Genomic DNA, 19,361 nt, shown 5'->3' on the forward strand with positions numbered 1-19,361 from the left:
AAATTACTTGGTTTCTAATCTTTGCTCATTTAGGGCAAAATTACCATGGGAAACATTTAGATGAGTAGGCTGTTTTGCTGTTACTATTCAGTGGAAAATACGGTTCATTCACAATAATCTCTTGAAAACACAGGCATGCAATAACACCTCCAATCTGCAGCATTTTTTGACTGAATGAAACATTGTTGGAGGATTAGTTTGTCTGCAGTGGAGTGCTGCTTTATGTTACTAGCTTTTGGAGTGCTGACTTCGGAGTATTAAAGTCCCTACAGGCTTTTAGGACAAAATTGTCAATCTCCTGGGAAATGAACATTAATTATGTATCTTATTTTCTGCAAGAAACAAGGATGGCTCAATTAAAAAAAAAATATTCTCTTTGTTTCAGTGTCACATAGTGACACAATGGATAGTTCCATGAAAGCACTGAAGAAGTATAGTTAAGGATCTAACCCCAGATCTCTAAGCTGAATGAAATTCATAATAAGCCCATCCTTCTGAGCTAGGTATGGTAGTAAAATAGAGTGAAATTCCTTCAGCTACTCTGGGAAACTATAAGAAGCAAATGTAGCATGGTTATTTATGCTTTTCTTTTTGTCTACAAATTCTTCTGGTTACCAAAACAATTTAAATACTACTACTAATCTAACTATAATATTCTGCAAAATATTTAAGCATTCAACTCACCACAAAGAAAAGCCAGATTTAAACCTTTTGTACATAACTGTAGCATTTAACATGAGGCAGCAAATACCCATTTACAGTGAGGTCTGGTAGAATAATTCAGATTCTTAGTAGACTAACCAGACATCTTCACAAGTCAGCCACCATAAAGAATTGTGCCCTGTCCTACTTTTCAGCAAACATTTAATGGCAAAGTGTGGTAGCGAGGTCTCATATTACCACAACCTCATTAATTTCACAATACATACTGCAGAACATTTGCTAGCATACTCTGAAGTATTATTCTACATTATTTAAGCTAAACTACACTTGTCAAACAAATGAGGAAATTACATTTTTGATGCAGAATCCTAGATTTTTCACTCTGGTACTGTTTCTCAGCTTCCTAATTGCCCAAACTAAAAATTAGCCTGGAACTTTTTTTTGTGTACCTATCATAGTGAGAGCAGTACATTCCTGAACTGATACTTGGCACCTCTGTATATACATACAATGTCCAGGTGAAAACTGCACTGAAACATGGCTTGTTCAGCCTAACTAATGCCTGCCCAGTCAGACCATGGAGAGGTTCAGCTTTCCATGGGTGAGGAGGCCATATGAGCTCTCAGTAGCAAGCTCTGGGGTCAGCACTGAGAGAACAAGGAGCTCCTTGTCCTACAGTACCAATGCAGTTAATAGAAATATTAATATTTACAGGACATATCTTGGTTTCGTCAGTGAACCTCCAGAGCTGCTCCTCACCAGCTCTTCAAGATCTTTCTGCTGAGACACTGAAGGAAAGGCTGTGCTGTCCCATCTTTACAAGGTGATGGAGGCCTTCAGTAAAAGCTCTTTCACCACAGCACCCCCATGCTGGCTAAAGCCTGGTCCACAACATTTTGTTACTGGAGTTCTAAAACGTAACCACAACTGCCAAGCAAGGTAACTGGACCTACCAGTGTCACAGTTTCCTAAAGATCACCACAGCCAAAGTGTTCACCATTGCCACATTCTTAACCTGCTGTATTAAATCATAACAAAAATATGTAGAGAAAGCTTCACTGGTCTTGAACTAGCTTTAATAGCTTTATCATTCAGTTGAAGCACAAAGGAACCCACACCTACACTATAAATATATCTTCATAATGAAAGGGGAACGAAAGAACTTGTTTGCTACATCACTAGGGGTACAGACTGAAAATGTCTTAAATTACCATCATTTAGAAGAATTGGGGCTATAGGTTATTAAATATCAGCTTTGTGCCAGCAAAATTAAATACACTAATTTATTTTATAACACTTTGAAGTATTATATGGCACTTTATTTCTTGATAACCTTTCAATGTCTAACCCCATTTAATTTACATACATAGTTAGCAGCTCATTAACAGCTCATTAGAAACACCAGGAAAAACATGCGACAATAACAAATTCAGTGCAGCAGAGGGGACCAAAATTCTATTTGGGAAATTATACAGAAATTTCTGCTTCCAAATGACAAATCTATGGTATTTTGCCAGCACTAGGCCTGCAGGGCTTACAGTTATTACATGAAAATAGTAAAAATAACTCAATTTCTATAGCTGACTCGTCTTGTATTTATTTAGACAATACTAGAGGGCAATGTGCTGAGAGAAGATCACGTGGCACAAGGCAGGGAAGATGCAACATAATGTAAATATTGCCACAGGTAAGGGCTGCAATAAACACTGCGACCTAGCAGTGTATTTCGGATGATATACAGTTCTGTGAAATTATGCTTTTCTGAATTTTTATTCTCTTTTAATTTTTGAATCAAAGCAACTGTGCATAATCTGAAGCCACAGATGTCACAAAAACAGATGTGCCAGGCCAGATCCCAGCCTGCACAGCCCAGTAAGCTGCGAAGAGTAAAGAGGGAGCAGACTTTTAAGAGAGTGTAGGCAGTAGTATGGACATCTTTCCTTGGGTGTACCTTCTGGCAAACACCAAGTCAGAAGTTTCCCAGGCAGGATCACTGTACAGTGCAGGCAGTCACCCTCAATAGTGACTAAATGGACCCGTCTTCCATGTCTCCCTTTAATCCTTGGCACAGGGCCTCTGTTTATGCACTGAGAATAAGGATGCTGACGGCTATCATAAAGCATCATTGGGTCCATGGAGGGAAGCTTATGAAATATTGTCATCACCTTCTCACAGGACATTGAAGGGATCACAGAAATGAGTTTTGCCAAGGAACACAGTGCACACTGGAACTGGAATATGGCAGCACAGCACAAATCTCACCAATAAATCTCAGATACAGTATCAAACAGTGACACCAAAAGAGTCAATTACAGGGAAACTGAAGTAAATGGGTCACAGAACCCAAAGTTACCACATCAGAAAATAAACCACACATATTTCCAACAAATAACTCAATTTCCAAATGCCAAACTCTGTCATCAATTCACCTGCTAATGTACTGGTAAGGATGCAATAAGCTTTAAATTTAAGGGTGACTTTCTCCAACTCTTTCTGCCCCTCTTCCAGTTCTTCTGAAAGAGATCTTAGTTGTCTCTTGGCCCTTTTTCATTCTCAGCATAATCACTCTTTTCCATATAATCTTGCTTTCTATTATACCAAATTTTTACAATTCCATAAAGTTTTGTTCCTTCCTCTCAGCCCTTTTCATCCCACTGCTCCAGAGTTCTGGGATGAAAAATAGGTTTTTTCTCACCTTTTTTGTAATTTCTGAATCTTTTCTTCTGCATTATTTTAGATTTGAACAGTAATTTCCTCAAGTCTAGGTTGTCTAAAATGCTGTTGATAAAGTACTTAAATATAGTTTCACTCACATACCTTTCCCAGCATCATTCCTCCATTTTCCACTTGAACATAACCAAACTCTAAAAACAGTTCTTGCTATCACTGCCTTCTCTGGGGGGCAGCTAACCATAGTGACCACTTCACACTTGGCCAAATAGATAAATCTTTCTTTCCTCTCCTTCCCAATATCTCTGTATCTTTCTACCCTACCAATTTGGCACATTCCTCTATTCTCAAGCACATTTTCCAGTTAAATCAAACTTTTTCTAAAAACCAAATCCAACAGACCCACCTATAGAAAAATGAATGCATATCTGCTCTACAGAAAAGTCGTGGCACCAGGATATTTAGATAACTAAGACGAGGTACCACAATCATATGCAAGTGTAAATGTGTACTGTAAACATGTTATCTGTAACTTATGGGCAACTTCCATCCTCCCATGCTCCGGTCAATTTGCCATCTCCCACAGAGACGCCTCTTAGGTGATTTTCCTCTTTCAATCACCTACTAGTGAAGCAGAATGTTTAGCTATCAGCATCACCTTAAGAAAACTATCTGACTTGACGACATTTCAAAGCAGCTCAGACATCGATACGTTTTCTTCGCCCTCCCTTCCTGCACCACGGACTTCCCACACGACCAAGAACAGCTCCAACCACCCCTCAGCAACGGCATTTTCTCGAGGAGAAACTTTTAGCCGAGCTGAAACTTGACATCGGGGCCCGTGCCCGGTTTTGATGTGTCCAGCGGTGCAGGGCCCGTACCCGCGGGGCAGCTGCGGGGCCGTGCGGGGCATCCCGGTGCGGCTCCGCATCCCCGGTGCGGTGCTGCCACCTGGTGCCTCGTCCCAGCCCGGCCCGATCGGGCACAGCTTCCCCCGCCAGCCGCAGCTCCGCAGCAGTTTCGGGTGCCGGGTCCGGCACCCCGAGGCCGGGGGACCGTGCCCAGAGTGCTCGCAGCTGACAGGGACACCGCAGGGCGGTCCGCGCTCGCTGCAGGAACTCAGGCGCCGAGCTGCAGCAGCCACGGCAGAATAACGGCGGGAATACAAGAGTTACTAAATCTTCGGTGAGCTCACTTGCCAACGGGAAAGTGCTGGCTTAAAAGCGCTGGAAGTAAGTTTCAAAGGAAAACACAATTAAACCTACTGGATAGAGGGTTTGTAACTCTATAACCTGTGGATTAATTCTTCTTTCAGAGTGTCCATTAGGCATCCCCGGACAGTAAAGTAACATATATTAAGTGCAGCTGTTCATCCGCTGATGACTCCTAATTTAAAATTAATCTAAAAGTCTGCTCATGCATTTAAAGCTATTGTAGTTCCAAACTTAAATCTGCAATGAAACTTCGCCAGAAAGCAGGAGGTGTTTTTAATTTTAGGTCTTTTGCTTTTAGGTAATAGACAGCAGATTAAAGTAGAGGATAACCACCTCTCTGTGGATTCTCTTGCTACATTAGCAATTAAGGAGACTTTTCTTACAAATTTGTGTAATTAAGTGGCATCTTAACCAAGCTGTAAATGCTGAAAACTAAAGTTGCAATAGAAACTATGCTTTGTTATTTAACCGACTGCTATACCACTGCTTAGTGTTTACCACTCTAAATCCTCCTCTTCTACATGTTAAGATGCTTCTCATCTTAAAAACCTAATAGCATCTAAGTATAACTGCTTTTTAATGAGCTCCCAGTGGATCACACACAAGGCCTTTATGACATCTCTTCTCCTGGCTTGCTCTAGTCTGTCAAAATGATGAAGTAATTTTTTTAAATCTGATAAACAATTTTAAGTTTTCTGCTTCGATCTTATGTTAATGGCATTTCTGTTTTACAGCAATTTAAAAAAAAAAAAAAAAGTGGCTTCCATGGACAATACATAACAGAAGAATTTCAGGTTCTAGAAAACAGAATAAATCTGGGCTGTAACAGAGAAAGACAACTGGTTGTGATAAAAGGAAAGAAACTGAATTAACTGAACTTCAAGCACGTGCTATAATATAACAAAGCAGATCAATTACTATGGTCACCTTGCCATTCCTGCACAGTAGAAATCATGTGTGTGGAAGGTTCCAAGATACCTGTGTGTCACACTTCACTGTGGTATGCTCACACACAGCACTTTCTGCGTGTTCATGAACAAACAATACTGTGGGCAAAAATGTAACTCTTGGAATGAAGTCTTCTCCATGGTTTTGCTTAGCTAACCTCATCTATTCACTTAAATATACTTGTATCCATGAAAGCCCCTAAGTGTCACAATTTCGGCCAGGAATACAGAGGGTTTTATCCATTTATTCCACCAACTTATGTTTTCCTTCAATTTCAGCACCTATGATTTGAGTGTTTAAATCAGGTATTTCAGTGAAGCATTCTCTCAGCTAGCAAGGAAGACACTTCTGACTCCTTGAAATATTACATCAGGGAGAAGTCTAAGCTGGCCACAGCTCTTTCCCTGGATCAGAATGGCCCCAAACTATTACTGTGGAGCTTTTCTAGACTTGCACAGACTTAAATCACACCTGAACTCAAAACAGACTGGAAGAAAAGCTAGTGACAGTGAGTTACATGTCCAAAATTATAACATACCCACCAGAGTCAGAATGTGACTGTTCTCCAAGTAAATTTAGGATCATTTCTACAGCATGTCACCTAAAGTACAATGAAGGGGTGAGGGAGAAGCACAAGCATGATTTCAGACATAATACAGAGGGAAATCATTTAAATTGGGCTGGGCATAGATTCACACTCACTACGTGCCCATCAGAAGTGACACTGGATGACTGCATTCCCATTACAAAATATACACAGTGACCATTGCTCACTGGTATGCAGCAAAATGTGGCTAAACACGTGCCATACCACTGGAGAAAAATACAGCACAGAAGTGGCTAGGATGAGATGCCAAGAATCCTGAAGAACAGAGAGATTTAACACAACAGAGATAAGAAGGGACTAAACTAATCATCTAGGCATATGAGGTCATCATAATTTTAATCTTCTACACAAAAGCACTTGAAAAAACGAAGTATGCAGATGTCAGTGCTCGGAAAATCAGAGCCTTCCTTTTAAAACTATCGATCTGAAGAGCACACAGAAATAAGATATACAATGGGGATCAGATACGTACTGAATTTGGTCCTTGTTCCCTGTTGCATATTTGTTCAGAGATTTCTTTTTTATTACTTTTTAATTCATTATTGTAAGTGTAATCTCAGTCAAGTCAAATCACTTCATTAATTAAAAGGGATTGAAAAGGTCCTTAGCTACCGGATTCCACAAAGGCCCAAAAGCTCAGGCCCGTTTACAGGAGGTCGTATTTCATTTGCTGCCTGTGTCAAACCAGTACCCGTCGGGCCTCTGCTGGGCCCCAGAGACGAGCCAATCAATGTCTGCTCGCTAAAGCCCCTCGTACGAATCCATTTAAGCGATGTGGATGCTTCCTGTCTAAAAAAGAAATGGTCTCTTGGTATCTCTGATAGAAATTAGCCATGAATTAAGAGAAGCACAGTTGTTTTGGAAGAAAGCCAGAACCAGAATTAATAGGCCATCTGAGCCTCTTGAGTGTTGAATCCCATTTGTTAGCAATTCTTTATGAAAGGTTTCCCCTCCCTACACCAGTTCTGACCAAACCCCGCACGCTGTCTCCTGAAACTAGTTAAATTTTAACCAGCTGGGAAAATATGAAAGGATACTGTCCTTTGTCAAACATAATTTTAGAAACTTGCTTCATGTTTGTACTACAATAACCCATTTGCCCTCCGTTTCCTTGAAAATACACTTTTCCTCATGACTCATCATCTCTCCGTGCTCAGTTGTAGCAGGATCACTGACACAGATGGAGTTGCACTAGTCACGAGTTTGGTTCAATGTCATTTCAGTAATTTTGGCAGAATCTTGTAAAGGCTTTCACTGTACATTTAATTACTATTATACTGTGTGAATGGAATAATCCATCTTGCTGCCAATCCTCCTAGCCTCAAAAGCTTTGCATATAAGTTTAGTGGCAATGAAATTAAAGAGCTTTTAGAAATCTCATTTTAAAATGCCCTAGACTCCCATTTTTACAATAGACAATTCAGTTCATGCCTAGTTTTCGAAAGTTAGTTGAATTTTCTCCAATTTTTGGTGTCCAGGCATAAGAACTCCATGTGGGTGGGGAGTGCCGAGAAAAATGGAAGGAGGGCTCATTTGTTTGTTTTCTTTCCAAAACATAACATAAATTCTGGTCCAATTAGTAAAACCTCTAGGTTTTACAGAAAACTGAGTGTCTGTTTTTCTCAGAAAAGCTTATGAGGACTTCTTGAGTGGGACATCCCAAAAATTCACTACTGACAGCTAGGCTGCTCGGTCCCTAAGCACAGCTGTGTGACCTGGAAGCAGGCAATGATGTACAAGGTGAACCTCAGCTTCACTATCCAATCACACAGAAAAACAAAACAAAACAGCAAACCCCCCAGACCAAACATAACAACACATCTATGTTCTCTGCAGCCTCCTTGTTTCTTTCAGAGTTTTGTTATACTTCCCTGGGGTATCAAGTTTCTCTTTTTAGACTATTTAGACTTTAGTAGTATTTACTGTGGCCTGCCTTTTTCATTCTACTCTACCATCCCTGGAACAATAAGACATTGATCCAGGTTGATGCTTTGAATGCTCAGGCTATGCAAATCAATAGTTTGATAATAATATTTATAAGCATATAATTGAGAATGTGATTAGTTTTAGAATCATCAGCTAGCTCAAAGGATCTCACTCAGTGTAGTGAACACTTAGAGCAGCAAATGGGCTTTTTAATCATTTGTTCAGAACATGTTGATTTTGGTTATAGGGAAGGTTAAACCTGACCTTTATTGACTGCTCTCCTGCAGACAAGTAGGCATTTTTAACAGTTATTTCTCTCTTTCAGAACCATACACCCTGTGAACTTGCAGGACAGAGGACATAATTTGTGTAATTTAATTTTTAATTTTGACTGGGAATAATTTTCCGGTTTCCGTAAACTGAAGCAGCCAAGTGATTATTTGGTACTTCCTGACTTCTCATTTGTTCTCATTATTTTCAAAGGCCTTTTTTTAACTGATTATGTTTTGAAGAAGAAATAGCAGAATTTTAACAAATGTCTCTGCCAGTCTTAATTCTAATTGCAGTATCATTTCATCATTTAGTAAGTCTTGGCAAAAATACCCCACACATTACAGCACACAGAAGAATCTTGTAAACAGCTAGCCTGCCAGGCATCAGCTATAATTCATTTTCACTTGATTTGCATTGTCTGATTTCATTATCAATCAGAAGATACCCATTTCTAAAACAGTCCAGCATATTAATGTTCTTTTTCTCTGAAGGAGACCTTAGCATTTAATCATCTGTGATCTGTTCATACATTTGGCACTAAAAGAAAAGTGTGTGACAATTTACTAACCACTTAAGGAGAAAGAAAAAAAATATATTGTCTGTCATTATTGGTTTTTTTAAGCTGTTTCAAGACTAATTGTGACTGTAGAACAAGGCAGTGGACACAATCACGTGGAAAGCTTTGAGTATAAATCATCATGAAGTGCCATGAAGACGACTGTCCCACACACCTTTAGCTGATGAAACAGACCAAAGTGACAAACATTTAGGAAGTACTAAATTTTGATATAACTGCCTGATCTCATTTTAAACTACATGAGGTGTAAGCAAACTGCAACCTTCTTAAAAATCTCTTCCTCAGATCACTGAAATCTCTTCAAAGATGCACTGTCTGCTCTTGCTTTGAGGATGGGTCTGAGATGTTTTTAAACATCAAGTTGACAGAGGATAAGGCAACAAATGTGTAGAAGCAGGAGGAGAACCATGTGCAGCAGCAAGACTCCCAACAAGTATTGCACCAGCCTGTTCTCATTCTCACTCAGCAGAAAAAAGAGGAGAGGAAAAATACACTCCCTTCAGCTGCACCAGTATTGGCAGACAGGTACAAGCAGGAGTTCTTGTAGATAAATTGAGACAGAGGCTTACAGTAGGATAAAAGTGGTTTAATCACAATTATTTCCCAGACCCCACCTAAAGACAAATCAAAGAACCTACACCAGAACAAAGGGAACCAGGAAGGTTTCACAGCTGTTATTGTAATTTAAGGAGAAGGAACTAAAAAAGCAGGAACAGCTCTTAGGATTCCCAAATGCTGCTTGTCCTGCATGTTTGACTCCACTGCAATGCCAGGCGATTCCTCTCAGCTTTGCAGCTCAGTGAAACAATGGTTCACAGACCGTACACATGCACAATCTCCACAAAACACCTTGTTCTGGCAACTGCTTTGATTTGCTTCTATGAACCCTGTGCCAGGTCACAAGAAACCATCTATTCTGTCTGCTAAATGTACACTCACAGTCCCAGTTTCTGCCCCATAAGCACCATGCTCCAGCTCTCTAGAGGCTGCAAAATCCTGTATATTTGCACTTGCCCAGTACAGTTTGTCAGGTTTCTCTTTTATCTTGTGGTCTCCAGCCAACTCTTTGAAAAGGCCTATTTTTGAGTTTGCTGTTCTTCCCCTCTTTCTTACCTCCCCCAAGAGAATTCTAAGGGATTAATTGATTTGAAAAGGTGTTGATGCCATTATTGTGGCTATTATTTCTAGTGTGGCTCTGATGACAGCATAGGTAATAGTTGCAGAAATAAATATGAGCCTCATTTTAAAGACATCAAAAGTGCCAAAATGGCTTAGAAGCCCCACTCCCAGTCCTGCCTTCAGAATTGTTTACAGAATACTTACTACATGCTTCTACATTAAAGGTAAAGTAGGGGACATGCCAGAAAAAAAAAGTCACTTGTCATTAGTCAAAAGTGTTACACAAATTAAAGATATTTCATGACACAACACAGCAGTAACATCAGCCTGTCTTCATATGGCTATAATCCTTTGGAAGTTAAGTAACACAAACCACACACACAGCAAGTTACTGAGATGCAGTATTTAAAGTATTTTGATTTTAAGCCACTTTTTTTTTTTTTTTTAGCCAAATACAAAGCAAGTCTGAAAGCAAATAAGTGGCTAAGCCAGTAAATGGACTGAAGAATACTCCTGAAGCCTACAGGGACTCCCTAGATTTCACTTTTGTGTCTTTTACAGGTACAAAGGGTATATATATTTTATCTTTTTCAGAAGTAGAATTCAGATAGATACAGAGCAGTCTCCACTTCCTTAGCCATATCAAAGGCATCCCCAGAAAAGGTTTTTTAGCTTTTTGTGCTTTCCTTTACAACAAAGCTGGATCATTAGAGCCTTCAGTTGGATCCCATCTTTCCTGATAATTTATGCTGTGCTGAGGACAAAGCAGAAGAGCCCCTTGAGCAACTGAATTCCTGCATACACGCTTTAGAGACTGTAAATCTTGCTATGAGTCAGATCCTTCTTATACCATAAATGCAGGCAGAAGTTTTGAACTTGTATTACCATCACTGAAGGCCACAGTGTGATAGCAAACAGCATAACTATAGCTCTGAAGGGCTTTTATAACACGGGGAAGACAGAAAGTTAATTTATTCTACCTGCAATAAGCAGCACAACACTTTCACTCTCTGCAGACAAGCAGTTCTGGAAGCAGGAGGTCAAAATAAAGCTCCCAAATATTTGTATCCTGCACACCTAGTAGATCATGTACCAAACAAACTTCTCCTGTGGCTCATAAGGACTCTTCACTATGTGACAAGGATTGCACAGCAGACTGCTCTGGGTGTATGGTAGGGCACTAGCAACACTTGTTTACATGAAATATCTAACAACTTAATATTTTGAGACCACTGTGCTTCTAACCATTTAATTCAAAATATTTTGGTGGAAGACGAGGTGCAAGAGAATAATTGCATAGAAAAAAACCCCATATCTACACAGAGAAAAAAAAAAATCACAGGGATTGCTTCCCTAGGAAAAAGAGTGGTTGCCACCTTTATCCTGCTAAGTGACTTTCTGAACTTTTACATCTTCAAAAGGTGTGACACACACCTTGGCATCTTTCTGATGTTTGGAGTTCAACACATTGACTTCAACAGAATCTTTCAGCAAGCCCCACCAAAACACTGAGAGCATTTTGAGCTGCAAATGAGAGGGGAGATCTTCAGAGGAAGGGTTGCTATCTGCTATTCTAAGTGACACAGTGAAAGCAATTATCAGATGAAGGTAGACCCAAGCAGGAGTCTTCTCAAATTTCCTTTGAATGTCTCTCTCAAGTAACTGCACTGTATGTTGTCCTGTGCTAAAAACAAACAAACAAACAAACAACCCAACCAAAACCCAACAACAAACACCCCCCTTCCCCCCCAAAAAAATTAAACTATACAAACAGAATTATACATTGTTTGATTGTCATATAAGAAGAAAGCCTTGTATCCTGTGGCATTTACAGCCGCTTCAAGGTCCCTCTATGTTTCCAGAGTAATTAAACAGCCAAAGTATGAGTCCTTCACTAATAAGGGCCTGTGTTCTGTGGCATTTCAAGTCAAAAGACCCACAATTTTTTGGGGACACTTAACACTGGAGTCAGACTAAGGTCCCAGTTCAGCAAGAGAGTGGGAAAGTACAGAAACTCCATGCTATCACTGTTCAGCAAAACACTTGGACTAGCTCTTTCCAGAGTGCCCAAACTGCAAACGTGTCCTACTCAGGTGCCAAAAATGCTAGCTTCCTCCATTATCACCTAAGATGCTGTTCAGGTTCACTGGGAAATCAAAATAGTTTCAATGAACAGCTAAAAAGCAATTTTTCTTCTCATTAGCTTCCTTTCCCCCCCTTCTCCTTATGTTTCTTTGTTTCTTTCTCCTTCATGCTATAGCAAACTTTGGCAGCACTGCAGAATGCTGATGAGACACATGCTTACTGTGTGAAATCCCAACAGCTATTTTTGGCCAATACCTGGCATGAACTGCCTCCTCTTTGAGGACTAAGGGAGTTTGCTTATCAGGTTCTCTTCAAGAGTTTAATGCTTCGTTATGACTCGTCAAAAGGCTTGCAAGTTTTACAAAACTAACATCAAATTAGCAACAAACTCCAGCAACCGTTTAAGCATTCCTAGCAGTAAGGTGACTTTTCCTTTGAGAGTACAAAAACCATAACAAAAAGCATTTTTATTCCATTTCTAAAACAAAGATCAACACTGTATATGTAAAATGCTTGTTCATTTACTCTGACACTGTTTTCCTCTTGAGAAAGTGTTGGTCAAGAGTAGAGTTATCACAAAAGGCAATTATATAGTCTTCATAAAGTATTTCCAAGAGATCAGTCAATCCTGACTTGTCACAGTCCTGAGACTGCCTCCAAAAAAGGCCTGTCACTGGCAGGCCTCCAGTACCCTGTGAGAAGATACTCATCACCACCCAAACTGAAGACCTGAAATGTATTTCATAGCACCATCTAGATGGGAAAATAGTGTTAAGATGATCAAGTCCAACCATAAAAGCATGCTGATCTTATTGCAAACAACTAATTTCATGACATTTGCAGCCTTCTTATGTCTGAAGATTTACAAACCAGTATTTCAAAAACCCACTCCTTCTACCTCTAAACACCAAGAATCAAAAAAAAAAAGTTGTTTTTTTTTCATTCCATAATATACCTAAATAGACGATACAGGAACTATTTGACGTGAGCTGACCAATGATTGCATTTTATGTTTCCAAATCTCCAATTCATATTAGAAAGAGGAAAAATTTGGAACTACTGGCAAATAAGGTATGTTAAAGATACCACTTACCACAGAAAGTTGCAGGTTGGAGTGTGGGAACACTGGCAGCTCCTATCTAGTCTTTGCTTATCACTAACCTACCCATTCTAAATACAACTTCAGAAAGAAAAAGAACTAAGGAACAATTTGAAGGGGATTTCTAGAAACAGAGGAAACATTTCACTCATCTAAGAAGAGCCTTCTAACCCTTTCCTCCAGGCCTTGAAAGTTTCTTGATAACCCATTTACTTTTCTGACATCTGAACCAAGTCCCCCAGGCCACTCTTACCACGGGAAGGGGCTTCATTGCTGCGAGTTCAGATCACGGAGGTTTCTCTGTTTTGCTTTGTTCATGTGATGAAATGTAGAGAGTTTAACAGAGGGAACTGTCAGCAGGGGAATGTGCTTCATCCTCCAGTCACCTCATTTCATGAAGTTTAGTCAGCAGCTGTATCAGAGCCATTTTAATTAAATAGGTCACTAAAGGATCTTCTTTTTACCTTGAAAAAGATGTGGTCAGGACTTTACCTGAGCTGAAAGGTTTGAATTTCATTAGGACTTTAAAGTGGGTTGGGTTTTTTTTCACCACCCAAATACAATGAGCACCAATTTTTCAACACATCAATACAGCTATTTGCATAAAGTATTGATCAGAAGTCATTATAATCACAAAATGTTAATTACACCAATTAATTCCCAATCTGTTTATACCTTAAGCTTGTTTGTGTTCAGCACAGAAGGTTAAAGCAACAGTGAATCAGTCTTGACTTTCTCTCTGGAAACAATTTTTATACGTTGAGGACTCCTGTCCTGTAAATTCTAAATTTTCTATATGAGTAGGCTTTTCCCCCAGTGTTGCTTTATAATTTTCCATGCTATTTCAAACCCTTGGTCTACTCACCACCAAACAGGTTCCCTTAGAGTCATAATTAATCTGTGGATTTGTCAAAAATAGTGAACAGGAAAGCATTCTAATGTGCCCCAACTACCAGATGGAGGACATGATTTCTGTGGGACTGATGCAAACTCAGGGTGCTGAGCAGCTCTGAAAAGTCAGATCCTGCAGTGTTACTAATCCAGCTCCATTCTCCACTTTACATTCTACAGAACATTTTATGTAATCAATTTGTGGAGACACCTTGATTCCTGCATCCTAGCTTCTGCTTCCAAGGATGGCTGTATCACGTTCACTCTAAATACTCAAACCAAATCCCATCATGTCATTTTTTGAGGGTTTTAGCAGCCCTCTTCCTCCTGTTTTACAAGAGAAACAAAATTACTATCATGCCCATATTTTCACCTGTGCCTTCTCATCTTCTTCTGACTGTCTAAGCAATTTGGTTTCTCTCTTAAGCATTTAAAAACCTCTAGAAACAAACAAAACAAAAAGAAAAAAACATTTTTCTCTACTCACTGGTATAAATGCTTCATTAAAACTGCCTTTGGCTCGAGAACTCCTAAGGGAAAGACAGTCTGGGTTGTCTGTATACAACCTAGCCATGGCTTGCAGTTGACTATAGTGACAAGGATAAGTGGGAAGAAGGAATTTTGCATTTTCTTTGCACTGTTAGGTACAAAAAATTTAGCATTAATTTCATAATATCATATCCACAAAGTACATGCAATGAAGGAAATTATATATAAAAACCTATTCAACCCCTAGAAAATAAAAATTACTCTGCACTATACAGACACATCCAGCAGCAGCATGCAAAGAATGTGCATTCACTGAAGGCAGATATTAAGTTACAACAGCACTTCTTATGACATGAAAGTTGGTGCCACATAGGCACAGTGAGTCCACTTTCCCATCCCTTTTCTTAAACCACCAGTAAAGAATCATAATATTTTTAAAAAATATTTCTTGGATTGAAATACTTGGTGTGCAGTATTGAAAGAAGTATGATGAAGCTCTGTTATTGCCTCAGATTAAAACAATAGACTGACTGTTGAATCATTCAGTCCTGATTGCTGCAGTGCATGCTTTGAAAGAGCCATCCAGGTGTTTAAAGACTTTTCCACTATTGAATTATCACTTCAACATAACATGACAGCCACTGGAAGTCCTGTTATGAAATGCACCCAGAGATCAGCTTAGGCAACGTAGCTTTCCTTTATCAAGATTGCAGAATTCAGAATACAAAACTTTATATTTTCACTGAACACACTATTTCTCCACCAAAAACTAAGATACTGTTTGTCAGTTCCATGCAGCATATCCACCATTTTAGCAAAACTCAGTTACTGACCCTCAAGCCTTTTTTCACATTTAGCACAGACATTCGATGTCTCTACAGATAAGTCTCCTCTTTTGGCCAGCATAAGAAACTGCAAAGTTCAGAGAAAATCACTGGAATGAAAGGCAGCTACTGAAAATTTCCAAGCTACACAGAGACCTTACCTAAACTCAGACTGAGTACCTTTGATTTCCCACTTATTGGTCAAATCAAGAAAATGTCAATGTGGGAAACAGTTCTGGAGCTTAATATACCCTTCTGAGATAATCAGAGCACTGTAATATTAACTCTTCTGAGGAACAGTTTGGACACTGTGCTTGCATGACCCAAAGAAGTCATAGATAAAATATCTGACAAAGTTGTGTAATAATAGAACACATGTGAAAGTTCATGCAGCTAAGATTTAGAATGAAACAGCTAAGACATCAGCAGAACATCCTCCTGTCAATACAGCTGAAACTAAAGGAAAAATCACTTTCTATGGGTTTCAAGTTCAAAGAGCCTTTGGGGCTTGTTTTTAAAGCCAGAAACAGATTAGCAATGTCTTTTGTTTGAAGTCATGGGGTCCTGTCCTAAATTTTGGAAAGCTGGCTCCACTAAGCTAACCAGCATTTCCAAGTAAAATTATCTACTGTAAGCTTTGCATGGTAAAGGCCAGTAAAAAACAGGGCATGGAAACTGCATAATACTGAACTCAGAACTTCCTGACAGTTTTAGCTTTTGTAGAACTCTATTGAATTTTAACAGCGAGAAAGGTAGAGATATAATTTTAGGGGTTTGCCTTTTTAATTTGAAAGGTAAAAGTAAATTCCTTTGGAGATAATTGTATTTTAATAGATATAAAACAAATACAAAACAATAATCTTTTATATTAAAAGACATTTTAAAAACCCACCACACCCATCTTTCCCTCCCTCCCTCCGAAAAGAATTTTGTGGCTCACAGAAACCATCTGGCTAAAAGTAATTAAGTGCATAATCCTTTACACTTGCATCCATGCCCTTCCAGCACCATTTCTTCAAAGATGAAAGTCTGGGGATCTGGCTCTAGGCCCAGTCAAAAGGGAAAAGCAAATGAATAGAGCTGACAACCACACAGCCTAAGCCCAAGGCTGCATTAACTACTCTGTATCTTCTTTTATATGGTCTTGAAGGCCAATGGCAACAGCTGATGAGAACCTCAGAGCCACAACTCCGATGGCATGGAGAAGAACAGAAAGAGCTCAGGCTTGAAAGACACGTCTCCGGCCTCCCACGCACCCCCAGAGGCTGAAAGATTTGGGCAGGAATCAAACCAATTCACTGAAAAGTTTTGTCTTATTGCACTCCCTTGTTTCTGTGGGAAGAGATTATCTGCATGAGAAGTACCCAAAACACCAGAGTATAAATATCTTCCCATCACTGGAAATCATGACCATCCATCAGAGGATTATCAAAGACTGGTTTATGAATGAGTCAGACTACAGACTTAATATCATTTTTGAGTTACGGTAGACATGGATATTTCATGCAGGTCAGACAAAAAGAGCATACGATTTTCTGTCATGATCATTTATGAGGTCTTGACCTAAATGTAACCTCTCTTCACAGTGCCTAAGACTTGTTTTCTTTCTTAATTCCTGTGAATTAGCTTTTTTGCTTAGCTGTCTAAACTAATTTTTATCAGATGTAAAAGCCTTTTCATGAAGCAACGGAACAGCTTTGCTTCTTACCTTTAAAAAGCTCTCCTTTTTTTCCTGTATATTGATACAATTTCATAGTGAGGACAATTTTACATAAACTATTTTCCACTCCACTGAATGTTATGTCGCTCTACATGAATATATTTCTTGGTTGATGCCAAGGCAAAATATTGCTATAAATGCTGTATTTTCATAAATGCTATTCTTTGACTTTTTAATAGGTTCATTCCATGCATACTATCAATACCAAGTCTTCCTGATGGATCTGTATTAAGCTGCCAGCATAATTTCCTCTGTTGTCCCCAGAGCCTTCACCTATGAATCAAAGGGAAAAAAGATCACTGGCTCTTCTGTATTTCAAGGCAACGAAGTGATCAAGATGGAGGAGAAGCTCTAGTGATTTAAAAAACTCCAGTCAGTAACACAGAAACAGAGAAAGGGAATTTAAGACTTACAAGTGGTAAGTGGAAAACAGGATTTTTTTTTTTCTTTTCCTTCATTTTCAATAAAAACAGCCATTGAAATACTAACAAGACAGAATGGCCAAATTCAGAGCCAGCTGTTGACATGGGTAAGTTAAATAGCAATAAGTTAATGCCAGGTCCAGCTATAAGTTTCCAAATAGCATATGAGAAAGCCCTATAATAGTAATGCTAATAATGCAGGAGATGAAAGACAGCATGACTTTACCAAATGTGACTACTTTTAAGTATCATTTGGCTCAAGTTGGACACAAATTTTGTTCTCTTCTACATTAAATTTAGTTTAAATTTAAATTTTGAATAATTGAGTCCAGGGTTACATTCCTCTAAAGGAGACTAAAGATCAGTGCTGCCTAGACTTGTTTCTGGAAAAGGCCCAAGAGTACTAGCAATAGCTACATATTTTATTCTAGCTTTCCAATATGTTAGGAGCAATTAAACATAGTGCATTAAATCCAAATGCAGTGACTTTGATTCTACATTAACATATATCTAAACCAAATTTTTCCTTGGCTTTTTAGAATATGTGACCATCAATATGATCTCATTTGACTTTGTCCATTTTGTAACTGCCTCGTTATATTCATTTTGAATGTACCCCTCATGTCTTATCAGTCTGCCTGGCCTTTTCAGGTTTTCTGAAACATCATAAAAACTTCTCCCTATTTTTAAAAGGTATCCATTATTACAGAGATTGAACTTCTGAGATGCAACTTTTGTCACCTTCTGGAAATAACAAACCCATAAAACTGTATTTTCAAGCTATACTGTGTTTGTTCTGAGTCACTGCCAAATATGAAACAGCAAATAACACATGCTGCCTTTGACCATCTACCTTGTGTGATGATTACGCAACAGCACAAATTGAGGGTAGGTTCAGAGACAGTTCTGTCCAACTTTCTACTTACTCATGAAAATTGTCACATTTTTAAAAGCGGTACCAAAATGGTTCTGCTAATACAGCCTCATATCAGGAACAAAGACCTTGGAAAAAGATTTTGGCCAATTCCTGTTCTATCTTATACCTCCTAACATAATTCAGGACAAGAAGGGTGTAAGATCTCCCCGCTTGCAAGAGAGTTCTGCAACAAGACTTCATATTCAGAGACTACTACGAAGGCAATAAATTTGCGTTTTTCTTTGAGTTTACACTTTGTAAAGTCAAATCTCACAAAAGGCACAAGCTAAATATCAGGAGTGCAGATCTCCAGCTGCTTTTAGTCCATGTTGCTCAATGGTTACATAGACCAGTGAACACACAGCCCTTCGTGGGACTGTAAGCCTATCCTGGACAGACAGGGAGGACACGAGATGAAGTTGCCACAAAGCAGTCCAAATACATTTGATCACACCTATTCCCTAATCTGCAGTCTTCTGTAGTTTATTTGTGCAGTTCATCACTGCAGAAAACACATGACTTTTCGAGGAAGTCTTTAGCCTCCATCTTTAAAGACTTCTAAGGCCTGGGATACAGGAGACAAGTTACAGTAACAACAGCAGTAAGAATGGGAGACACATCCTAAGAACCAATAAGTATCTTATTGAAGCCTGTCATGCACATGAAGTTAGGAATACAGTTATTTATCACCCTGACTTTGTTTTTCAAGCTGAGGCCCTGCCTCACAAAAAAAAAAAAACAAGGAAGGGAAATGCACTCACAAGAAGCAACTGCTTCAGCCTTTGGAAGATCAACCAGAAAATTATTAGGAGTGCATGCAGCTTATGTCAATTGGCATAACATTACCTACAATATTGTGTTATTTTATTTCTTAAGCAGCCTTTGATTTCTTCATTTGTGAAAGAAATGCCAGCTCAG

General features: G+C 39.0%; 1 long non-coding RNA gene across 2 annotated transcripts in view; it reads left to right on the forward strand.

Annotated features, from left to right (window-relative positions):
* The window catches only part of LOC126650783 (uncharacterized), a 90,500-nt gene that overhangs the window by 58,246 nt on the left and 12,893 nt on the right, over positions 1-19,361 (forward strand). Inside the window, exons 1-2 of one of the 2 annotated variants that reach the window (XR_007631498.1) lie at positions 4,479-4,565; positions 17,370-17,523. This is a non-coding gene — a long non-coding RNA (uncharacterized LOC126650783). Of the gene's footprint in view, positions 1-4,478; positions 4,566-17,369; positions 17,524-19,361 lie in introns of those variants that run through there. The other variant, XR_007631499.1, reaches the window with a different exon arrangement.

This window comes from Myiozetetes cayanensis, unplaced genomic scaffold, assembly GCF_022539395.1.
Source record: "Myiozetetes cayanensis isolate MyiCay16 unplaced genomic scaffold, myiCay2020 scf6-25, whole genome shotgun sequence".
NCBI classification, from domain to species: Eukaryota; Metazoa; Chordata; class Aves; order Passeriformes; family Tyrannidae; genus Myiozetetes; species Myiozetetes cayanensis.